At 28.8% G+C, this 10,000-nt stretch overlaps 1 protein-coding gene across 8 annotated transcripts in view; it reads left to right on the top strand.

Moving 5' to 3' along the window:
* The first annotated feature begins 9,879 nt into the window (after window positions 1-9,879).
* Window positions 9,880-10,000, top strand: part of LOC124947877 (tropomyosin Per a 7.0102) — a 53,263-nt gene continuing 53,142 nt past the window's right edge. For all 8 annotated transcript variants that reach the window (XM_047490609.1, XM_047490615.1, XM_047490608.1 and 5 more), the window contains exon 1: window positions 9,880-10,000. This exon is cut by the window's right edge and continues 38 nt beyond it. The gene's annotated coding sequence lies outside the window, so the exon portion shown is untranslated.

Here is a 10,000-nt window from a genome sequence, read left to right as displayed (position 1 = left end):
AAATAAATTTGACGAGACAAGCATGTTCGTCGAGATCGACGATATTTATCGTTTTCAGGGAAAAGTGAAGAATCTTTATTTTATTTACGTTTTCTCTTTTTCGTTGATTCTTCATTATTGTTTTTCCTCTTCTTCCATTTTTTCCTTCATTAATTTATTTCTATTATTATTTTACTTCTTTTTTCTTTTTTTTTTAATATTCCCATTCGTTCCTTTCTTTCTCTCTCGTTTTTATTTTATTTTTCTTCTTTTTCTTTTTTTTTTTTTATCTTTTTATCTTTTGTTCTTTTTTCTTCTCCTCTCTTTCTTCAATTTTTTCCTTCCTTAATATCAGTATTCTTTTAATTAATCATTAATGTAACATTTTATTATTAATATATCGTCGTATACGTATACGATATGGAAATACGTAATGATCTAATGGTGATTTTATGTTCGCGAAAAGTAATTTCGAGAAAAAAAAAAAAAAAGAAAAAAAAAACAATAATACAATATATATGTATAAATAGGATTTAATATTGTATATCATATTTACACGTTTAACTCACGTGTATCACATGTTGTAAATACATAAAAATCGTTCGTTAATTATTATTATTATTATTAAATAAGCGCACGCGTTTCTCCCGTTAAATTGACGAGTGAAGGAAAGGGGAAGAAAGAAAAATAAAAAAAAAAAGAAAAAGAAAAAGAAGAAGAAGGGAAAAAAGAGAAAAAGAGAGTAAAGGAAAGAAAAAGGTGGGAAAAAGAAAAGAAAAGAAAAGAGAAGAAAAACAAAAAAAAAAAAAAAAAAAAAAACATCGTAATCTCGCGTTCCCTTGCGAGTTAAAAATTATTCTACGTGAATTGTAACGAGAGAAGCATTTATAGTGATTACTCGGAGAGATATTATTCGGTTCTTTTTCTTCTTCTGGCTTTTAAGGATAAACCAAAAAAAAAAAGAAAAAGGAATAAATGAAATGAAAAAATGAAAACAATGAAAAAAGAAAAGAGAAAGGACAGAAGAAAAGCTTAATATAAATTAACAATGAAAAGAAAGAAAAAAAAAATTGTATCGCTTTCGAAGAGACGAAGAGAGAGTGTGTGAGAGAAAGAGAGAGAGAGAGAGAGAGAGAGAGAGAGAGAGAGAGAGAGAGAGAGAGAGAGAGAAGTAGCTCAAATAAAAATTCGATTCCACAAGTAGAACCAAAAGTTCCTAGGCAATCGATTGAAAAAAAAAAAAAAGAGAAAGTAAAGAAGAAGAAGAAGAAGAAGAAAAAACAATTACTCTTCCTTGAGACTTTTTTTTTTTTCTTCCTTTATAATATTGCAAGCCTAGTAAATTTTGAGCCACACCCTTCTTGTATCTTCGTACGATTCATTGGCATAATTCAAATAATAACAATTTTGTATCTTCGTCTCTTCGATGCGCCGTTTTTTAAATTTGTTGTTCAAATTAATTAATTGATTCATTGATTGATTAATTAATTAATTAATTAATTAATGCGCTCTCTAAGCGATTGTATTTTTGATTACGCTATCGTACCGAGTAAATATATATATATATATATATATATATATATATATATATATATATATATATATAAACAGAAAAAAAAAGAAAAGTAATAAGAAAAAAGAAACGAAAAGCGAAAAGAACGATTGTAAAATCAGCCGATTTGAATACTCGACAATGTATGAATGTGAATATTATATTATTATTATTCTTATTATTATTATTACTGATATTAATCATTATCGTCATCGCCATTATCATTATCATTATCATCATTTAAATAAAGCAATGATTATTCTTAAGATTAATGCTCTTAATCATTGTCTGTCTCGCTCGTCGTTCTTGTACAAATTTCGTCTAGCATTTAAGAATGATCTCGCTAACAATATTTATCTACCTCTTTCCTCTCTCTTCCTCTCCTTACCTCTCCTCTTCATCTCTTCTTTGCTCCACTCTCTGTCTCTATTTTTTTTTCTTTTCTCTATCTATCTCTCTCTCTTTCTCTCTCTCTCTCTCTTTCTATCTCTCTCTCTCTCTCTCTCTTTTGTTTATACTTATACATGTCGATCCTATTTCTCCTTTTATTTTCTTTTAATTTATGGAATTTTCGTGAATCACGCTTTCGTGAATTATAATTCATGCGATAAAAGAAATTATCTGTGATCAAGAATACATCAATACATGAGATTCATTTTCAAGGTTCAAAATTCAAATTCACTTTTGACTTTCCTAATTGGGATTAATGTCCATGCAAATGATAATTTGAAATTGTTATTTAGTTATTTTTATTTTTTTTTTTTTATTTTTTTCTTTTTTCTTATGTGAAATAAGACAAAAAAAAAAAGAAACAATAAAAACAATAGATAATAAAATAAAAATTTACAAGGATAATAAAGTAAATGTGGATAAATAGAAAAAATATCTGAAGTGAGCACGAAAGTGTGTTTCCACGGCTACGTTGATTCAATGAATTTTTGATCCGTGAATTTTCACGCGACACTTACCCTCGGCACACTTTATTCTTTTTTGTTTTTCTGTTTTTTTTTCTTTTCTTTTTTTTTCTCTTTTCTTTTTTCCCTCCCTTTCTTTTTCTTTGTTCTTTTTATTTACTTTTGAATCGTTAATTAATTATTCTCATCCATTCTTTCGTTTTATTTTTGCACCCTTTTCAGACCCACCTCTAGGAGAGCGTTCCAGAAATAGTTTGCATGAGAGGGAAAGAGAGAGTGTGTATGGAGTGAGTGAGTGAGTGAGTGAGTGAGTGAGTGAGTGAGTGAGTGAGTGAGTGAGTGAGTGAGTGAGTGAGTGAAAGAGAGAAAGAAAGAAAGAAAGAATTGCAGGAAAGAACATGAAAAAAGAAAATAATGATACACCCGAAGAAATCCAAAGCTGCAATGTGGAAAATATTGATATTAATGTAAGTCGAAATTTTATAGATGTTAATTGAAATCGATTTTTTCTTTTTTTTTTTTTTTTTTTATATATAGGATTATAATATCAGTATAGGAGGATGAGGGGATATTTTCTTTCTTTTTGTTTTTTTTTTTCTTGTTTTGTTTTACTTAAAAATCATTCGTATGCTCTTCCTTCCTTCTGGCGTTTTTAAATGTGCGAATAAATGAGGAAGATATGAGAGAGTATATTGGAATGAATATAATGATAGAAAGAGAAACAAAAGAAGAAACAGATAAGAGAATGGGATCGATCGTATTATTTATTAGAAATATTATTTCTTTTTTCTTTTTTTCTTTTTTGTATTTTTTTTTCTTTTTGTATTTTTTTTCTTTTTTTTGTATTTTTTTCCTTTCTTTTTTCTTTTTTTTTATTCGAAACACCTAGAGTGTTGCGGTGATAACAGAGTTCAAGAGACTTTATGAGAAGAATTATAAAATAGACCGACAGAATGATATCAAGTTTAATCATTCTCTCGTTCTAATTATTAATTTTATTGAAATAATTTATTAGGAAAGATTCGGTAGAAGTTAAAATGAGAAAAGGAAAAAAAAGGAGGAAAAAGAAAGAAAGAAAGGAAAGAAATTTGTTCCTAAATTTTTTTTTTAACGCGGAAATTTATTTTTAATATATCGAATGCGTATAGATATTTTTTGTTAATTAATTATTTTTCTCGTTATTCTGTCTTTCAATTGTCGTCTCTCTAATAAACGCATTTCTTTCGTATTAAATTACTCGTAACGTATATATATATATATACATATATATATATATATATATATATATATATATATATATATATATATATATATATAATAATAATATATGGGGCAAAAGTCCCTAGGTATAGATCAAAAAATCATTCCTATGTGATTTGTAAAAATCAATTGTTCCTCTTTTTCAAAATTGTTTTGGGATAACATTACTTCTCTTTTTTTTTTTTTCCTCAAAAACCGAAAAAATTACAAGCCCAGCTCGTAATTTACGGCAAGTCTATAAAAGACGAGAAACTGAACGAATCTCGAGAAATATTTATTTATTTAATTTTACAATATCACGTAGGAATGCATTTTGGCGCACCCATGAAACTTATGGCCAATTCTTGTATAATAAATTCCAAAAAATGAAAAAAAGCAAAATCGCGCCAGTATTAAAATCAAAAGGTTGTGCGTTTGCATTTGTTCTTTATATATATATATATATATATATATATATATATATATATATATATATATATATATACATATATATACGTAAAAAAATTTATTTGTTGTTTATTTGTTTTTTCTTTTTTTTTTTAAGGGGTTGGGGAGGATGGGAGAGAAGGGTTTCGTTAACGATCGAGTTTGATATATATATATATATATATATATATATATATATATATATATATCTTCCTTTAATCTTCGTTTAACAGATCAAGAATAATAAATAAAGGAAAAAGTAGGAATTTACTAATTCGAGATATGAGATACGATATTAACATCGATCGTAAATCTCGAGAGGGTTGTGGGGAGGGGGATTGAAGCGGAGATGAAGGAAGAGAAAGCGAAACGAACGAGATCGGTTATGATCGTTCTCAGAATGGTCATTTAATGAGAAAAAAAATAGCATTAATAAAATAAAATGAAATATAATAAAATGGGTAAAAAATAATTAATTAAAAAAAAAAAAGAAGAGAAAAAAAATAATAATAAAGATAAATGTAAGAAAGATTAAAAAAAAAAAAAAGAAACGAAAAGAAACAAAAGTAGGTTACGATCTTGTTCGAGATGATTGACATGGTCATTGACCTTGACCGAGTATAAAACTAGAAAAAAAAAGAAATTAACAATAATAATAATAATAATAATAATAATAATAATAATAATAATAACAATAACGATAATAATAATAATAATAATAATAATAATAATAGTAAAGAATTCTCGGAAGGTCAATGACCAATTATTAATTTGCTAGATCGAATCGATGAATCTCGTGTTATATAATTCTACGTATTATACTATTCGCATAGCAAATATCGTTAGAATTTTTTTATTTGTATAAACCGTAAAATGATTCAGTGCATTTGTCAAGATAAAAGGTAAAAGATTGAGATAAATAGGTGAGAGAGAGAGAGAGAGAGAGTGAGAGAGAGAGAGAGAGAGAGAGAGAGAGAGAGAGAGAAGTATGTAAAAGAAATGTATCGACATTTGTACAACAACAAGAACAACAACAACAACAAGATAAAAAGAAGAAAAGCAAAATGTCGTGAACTCTGGCTACGCTTGATTTTAAGCGTTGCTCAAGAAGTTCGTCGCTTATTACCGTGTACATATCATAGGGAAAAAAAAGAGATAAGATATTAATTGCATGTATGAAAGAAATATGTGTATATGTATGTATGTGTGTATATACGTACTTACATACACATATATACATATATATATATATATATATATATATATATATATATATACCAGTAAAAAGACTAACATGAAAAAGATTTGTCTACAAGATTTTTTTCTTGTCCCTGTTGCCTTTTTCTTATCTTTTTCTTTTCGCGTAATCTTAGCTTTCTTCTTTTCTTCGTTAGATAGTATATATCTTTGTAAATGTATATATGCATATATATATATATATATATATATATATATATGGTGCGTGTGTGTGTGTGTATGTGCGCATGCGTATGAATGCATGCATGTGTGTGAATATTTGATATACAATATACAAATATATCAAGCACACAATGTTGTACGATAACGAAGAATAAATTATTTATTGCGTCTTATTTATTTTAACGCCGAAGACTAATGAACTCTTGTCGTTCATTTTTGTTTATTTATTTATTTATTTATTTATTTATTTACTTTCTTTCTTATCCCCTTTTCCTTTTCTTATCATAACTCAAAACAAAATTTCTTAGTATTTCCCTTTTACTCGGATCCATCCTCTCCCCAATATCGTCGCAATGTACGTAAGTATTTATGCGTATAAATAAAGATACAACTTTTTCTTTTTAATGAACGACATCTCGTAAGGTAAGTTGAGAAATAAATATCTTCATTATTTATTAACATTCTTCTTATTTATATATACATATATATATATATATATTTTGTTTTTTCTTTTATAATTATTATTATTTATTTATTTATTTATTTATTTATTTATTTATTTATTTATTTTTATCGTCGTAATCATATTTATCGTCGTTTATCGTCGCTGTTGTCGTAATCTTGATCGTTACGATACCTATCCTGGCTCGTTACGCGAGCCCACACTCAAGTAACTTTAATAACAAAATTAATGACGTACGGAGCTAACGAACGAAGGTGACTCAACTTGCTTATGAAGGCTCGATCAAGCGTAAAATTAGGACGGAGAAGGACTATCCGACACTAACTATTTCTCTCCGAGAAAGGTAGGTAGTACAGTAGCTACGAATTTTAATTAATTGATTAATTAATTAATTAATTAATTAATTGAATGATTGATTAATTAGTCAATAAATTAATTAATTGACCAATTAAATTACGTTAAAACGTTATTGATATCGATAAGATTCATGAGATCTACAGGGTTTATAAAAATCAACGAATAGGGTGCTACAGGATGGGTCAAAAGTACCTAAGTCATTTTACATATTAAATTGATTATTCTTTCTTAAAGACTTAGAGTATTTAAGACCCAAATTTTTGGGCCTTATTGTTTGTCTCGTAAAATTACGAGGCTAAAACTATCGAAGAATTAATAATTGATATTTCTAAATTACGTAGAAAATTTTGGATTCGCGTTAAGATATGATCTTTATCGATATCGATCGATTCATGAGTTCTACATGATCTATAGAAACGCACGAATACAATAGGATAAGATCAAAAGTTCCTAAAATGGAATCCTAAAAGTCCCCAAGTGATTTTACACGTTAGATGAATTATTCCTTAGCGAGACACTTAGAAGGCCTTATTTTTGGGATCTAATTGATTGTAATCAAATTACAAGACTTTAACGTCACGAAAATGTGGTGAGTTAATATTTCAAATTCTACAGAGACATTCGGTCCACTTTAGTAATCATTAATCGATTCCGCAGTACGATGTATTTCACAATATCGTCTTTTTGCATTAATTATGTCATTTATAAGCGTCGAGTCGTAAAATAACAGACAAATTTTCTCCTTACTTTCTTTTTCTTTTTTTTTTTTTTTTTTCCTTTCTGTTCCTACAACGTCACATATTTTCTCTCCCTCTCCATCTTTTTTTTTTTTTTTTTTTTTAATTTCCTTTTAATACTATACCATAAAATTTCTTGCGGTACTAAAACATCAAGTTCAGTTATATACGAATTAACGATAAAAATACAAAGTAAAACACATTCTACGACGTGTAATATCCATTACGAACGTAAATGCATACATATGTATACATACTTATATGAGTCAAGGCTATGGAGGGACCCTTACCTACTTTTTCCATATATGGTAGTGAACCGGACCGATGACTGTGCATGGCGCGAGATGTAACGTCGTCGATCTTACGCAAAACGTATCGCACGCGATAAGCGAGCGAGAAGTTGGAGAAATCTGAGGGAAAAAAAAAAAAGAAAGAAAGAAAGAAAGAGAGAGAAAAAAAAACACGAAAGAAAGAATTTCTCTTATTAAACTAAAATTACGCGGAAAAGTTGTATATGATACCGGAGATATATCTTATCAGTCTCCCTCTCTCTCTCTCTCTCTCTCTCTCTGTCTCTCTCTGTCTCCCTCTCTCTTTTTCATTCTGTTGAGAAGAATTTCCTTTTATAGAAATGTTTAAGTTGATGAATGAAAAAGAAGATAAATAAATTAAAAGATAAATAGAGAGAAGGGAGAGAAAGAGATCTATTATCAATACGAGATCGTATCGTTTTCGATTAATCTGGAAATTATCTATAAGAGAAATCGCGTCTATGCGTGCAAGCACACATATATATATATATATGATATGTGTGTGTGTGTGTGTGTACGCGTAAGTAAAAAGACTTCAAAAACTTACAACTCATTGTCGATTTACCGTGACACCAGATGATGATGATGATAATGTGATGATGGTGGCAACGACGACGAAGACGACGATGACGATGACTCAAGGAGATGGAGTTGACCCCAATGCCAAAATTATCATTTTTGAGATCTCCAACTGTTCGTCTATCTCGTTTAAATCGATCTCACTATTATTTTTCTCTTTCTTTTTATCCGTTTGTTCTTTCTTTCTTTCTTTCTTTTTTTTTTTTTCTTCTTCTTCTTCTTCCTTTTTTCCTTCTAACATCCAAAAGAAAATATTTGTCGTAATCGATAAAATTTCGTAAAATCGTTTTCAAAATGTTCGCGGTACGTTCTTTCGTAAGAATTATAAATGTGACGTAACACGTGAATGATTTCGCGTATACGCTTTCGTTCTCTCCAACAGCTGCCATTTTCTCGATCTAATTATAAATTCCCCTCTCGAAATTGGGATATGTTAACGTTATATGGGCACGTTAATCCATCAAATAGGCCAATCCGATCGACGTTTGGAAGAAAATAAATATTGAACTTTAACATTGTTAAAATTGTCTTTAGAAATTGTATAATAAATGATTATTATTAGATGAATAATATATAGAAACATTTTTTTAAATGCGTTTAACCAATGATCGATGGATCTTTGAGATTTACGACGAACGTGAAATCGTTGGACTTCGACCTTGATTAAATGTTTCAAAATTTTTTTCATTCTACTTGTCTTAAAAATTAATTACAATATTTTTTCTGCTTTAAACGTGTCTATGAAACGACCAATACATTTTTCTTCTCTCTCTCTCTCTCTCTCTCTCTCTCTCTCTCTCTCTCTCTCTCTCTCTCTCTCTCTCTCTCTCTCTCTCTTTATTGTTTTATTTCTTTTTTTTTTTTTTTTTATAATTAATTAACTTACAACTTCTTTGACGCATTGATTTTTTGTTGCAATTGATTAATCGAACAATTGCAATATTGCTTTCAATCGTGTGCGCCGATAAAGCAGCTGACAAATTTTCTAGGATTTAATGATAATACAATCTTTTTCTTTCCTTTTTCTTTTTATTTTTTATTTTGTATTTTTTTTTTTTTTTGCTTTTCCACTTCAACATCGAATAATATGGTATCGAGTAATAAATCACCCGATATAGTTGTTAATAATAAAAAAAGAAGAAGAGAAAGAGAAGAAGAGAAAAAAAAAGAAGGAAAAAAAAAATAGAAGAGAGAAAATAATTGCGACGTATCATTCGTAGAAATTAATCTACGAGATAAATTTATTATTTATCTAAACGTATATAAGAGATTATTATTTATCTAAATGTAAATAAAAATGGTGTTCTCAAAAGTGTTCGTGAAGCATAGAATTTAAAGAAAAAAAAAAAAAAAAGAAAAAACAAAAAAGAAAGATAGATTAATATTGATAAAATTGCATATAATTGTAAAAATAAATGATATTAAAAGAACGAACGATATTGAGTGTTGTTGTTACGTTGAACGCGTATAATTGTCAATGTATAATAACAATTTCAAAATTCTTGGCCATCGAGAAGAAATAGGATTTTAATAGAAAACTCTCCGGATTATTCTAAAGATACTCAACGAGGTATAACGTTTTCACGTTCTCCTCCGAAGAGGAAGGAAGGAAGGAATGAAGGAGGAAGAGGATAACGAAGAAGAAGGGGGTGAACAGTAAAAGAAAGAAAGAGAGAGAGAGAGAGAGAGAGAGAAAGAAAGAGAAGAGATAGGTACATACTTACTATAGAGCAAAGACAAGCGAGTATATGATTGTGTGTGTTTGTGTGTATGTGTGTATGTGTATATATATATATATATTTATTTCTTTGTACGTATGTGTTTTATATGTATATGTACGCGTATTTTCATAGATGTTTGTGTATGCGTGGAGAGCTCTCCTCGGGCGAAGAACGCGAGAAAGAAGGTGGGAGTTTCGTTCTCGGTAGCTTCGAGTATCGTCTACACAGAGCCAGTCGTGTCTTAGCTTTTAGCTCGAACGCAACTCAACCGGACGACAACCG

This window comes from Vespa velutina, chromosome 3, assembly GCF_912470025.1.
Source record: "Vespa velutina chromosome 3, iVesVel2.1, whole genome shotgun sequence".
Taxonomy (NCBI): Eukaryota; Metazoa; Arthropoda; class Insecta; order Hymenoptera; family Vespidae; genus Vespa; species Vespa velutina.
This window is presented reverse-complemented; position numbering and strand designations above follow the sequence as displayed.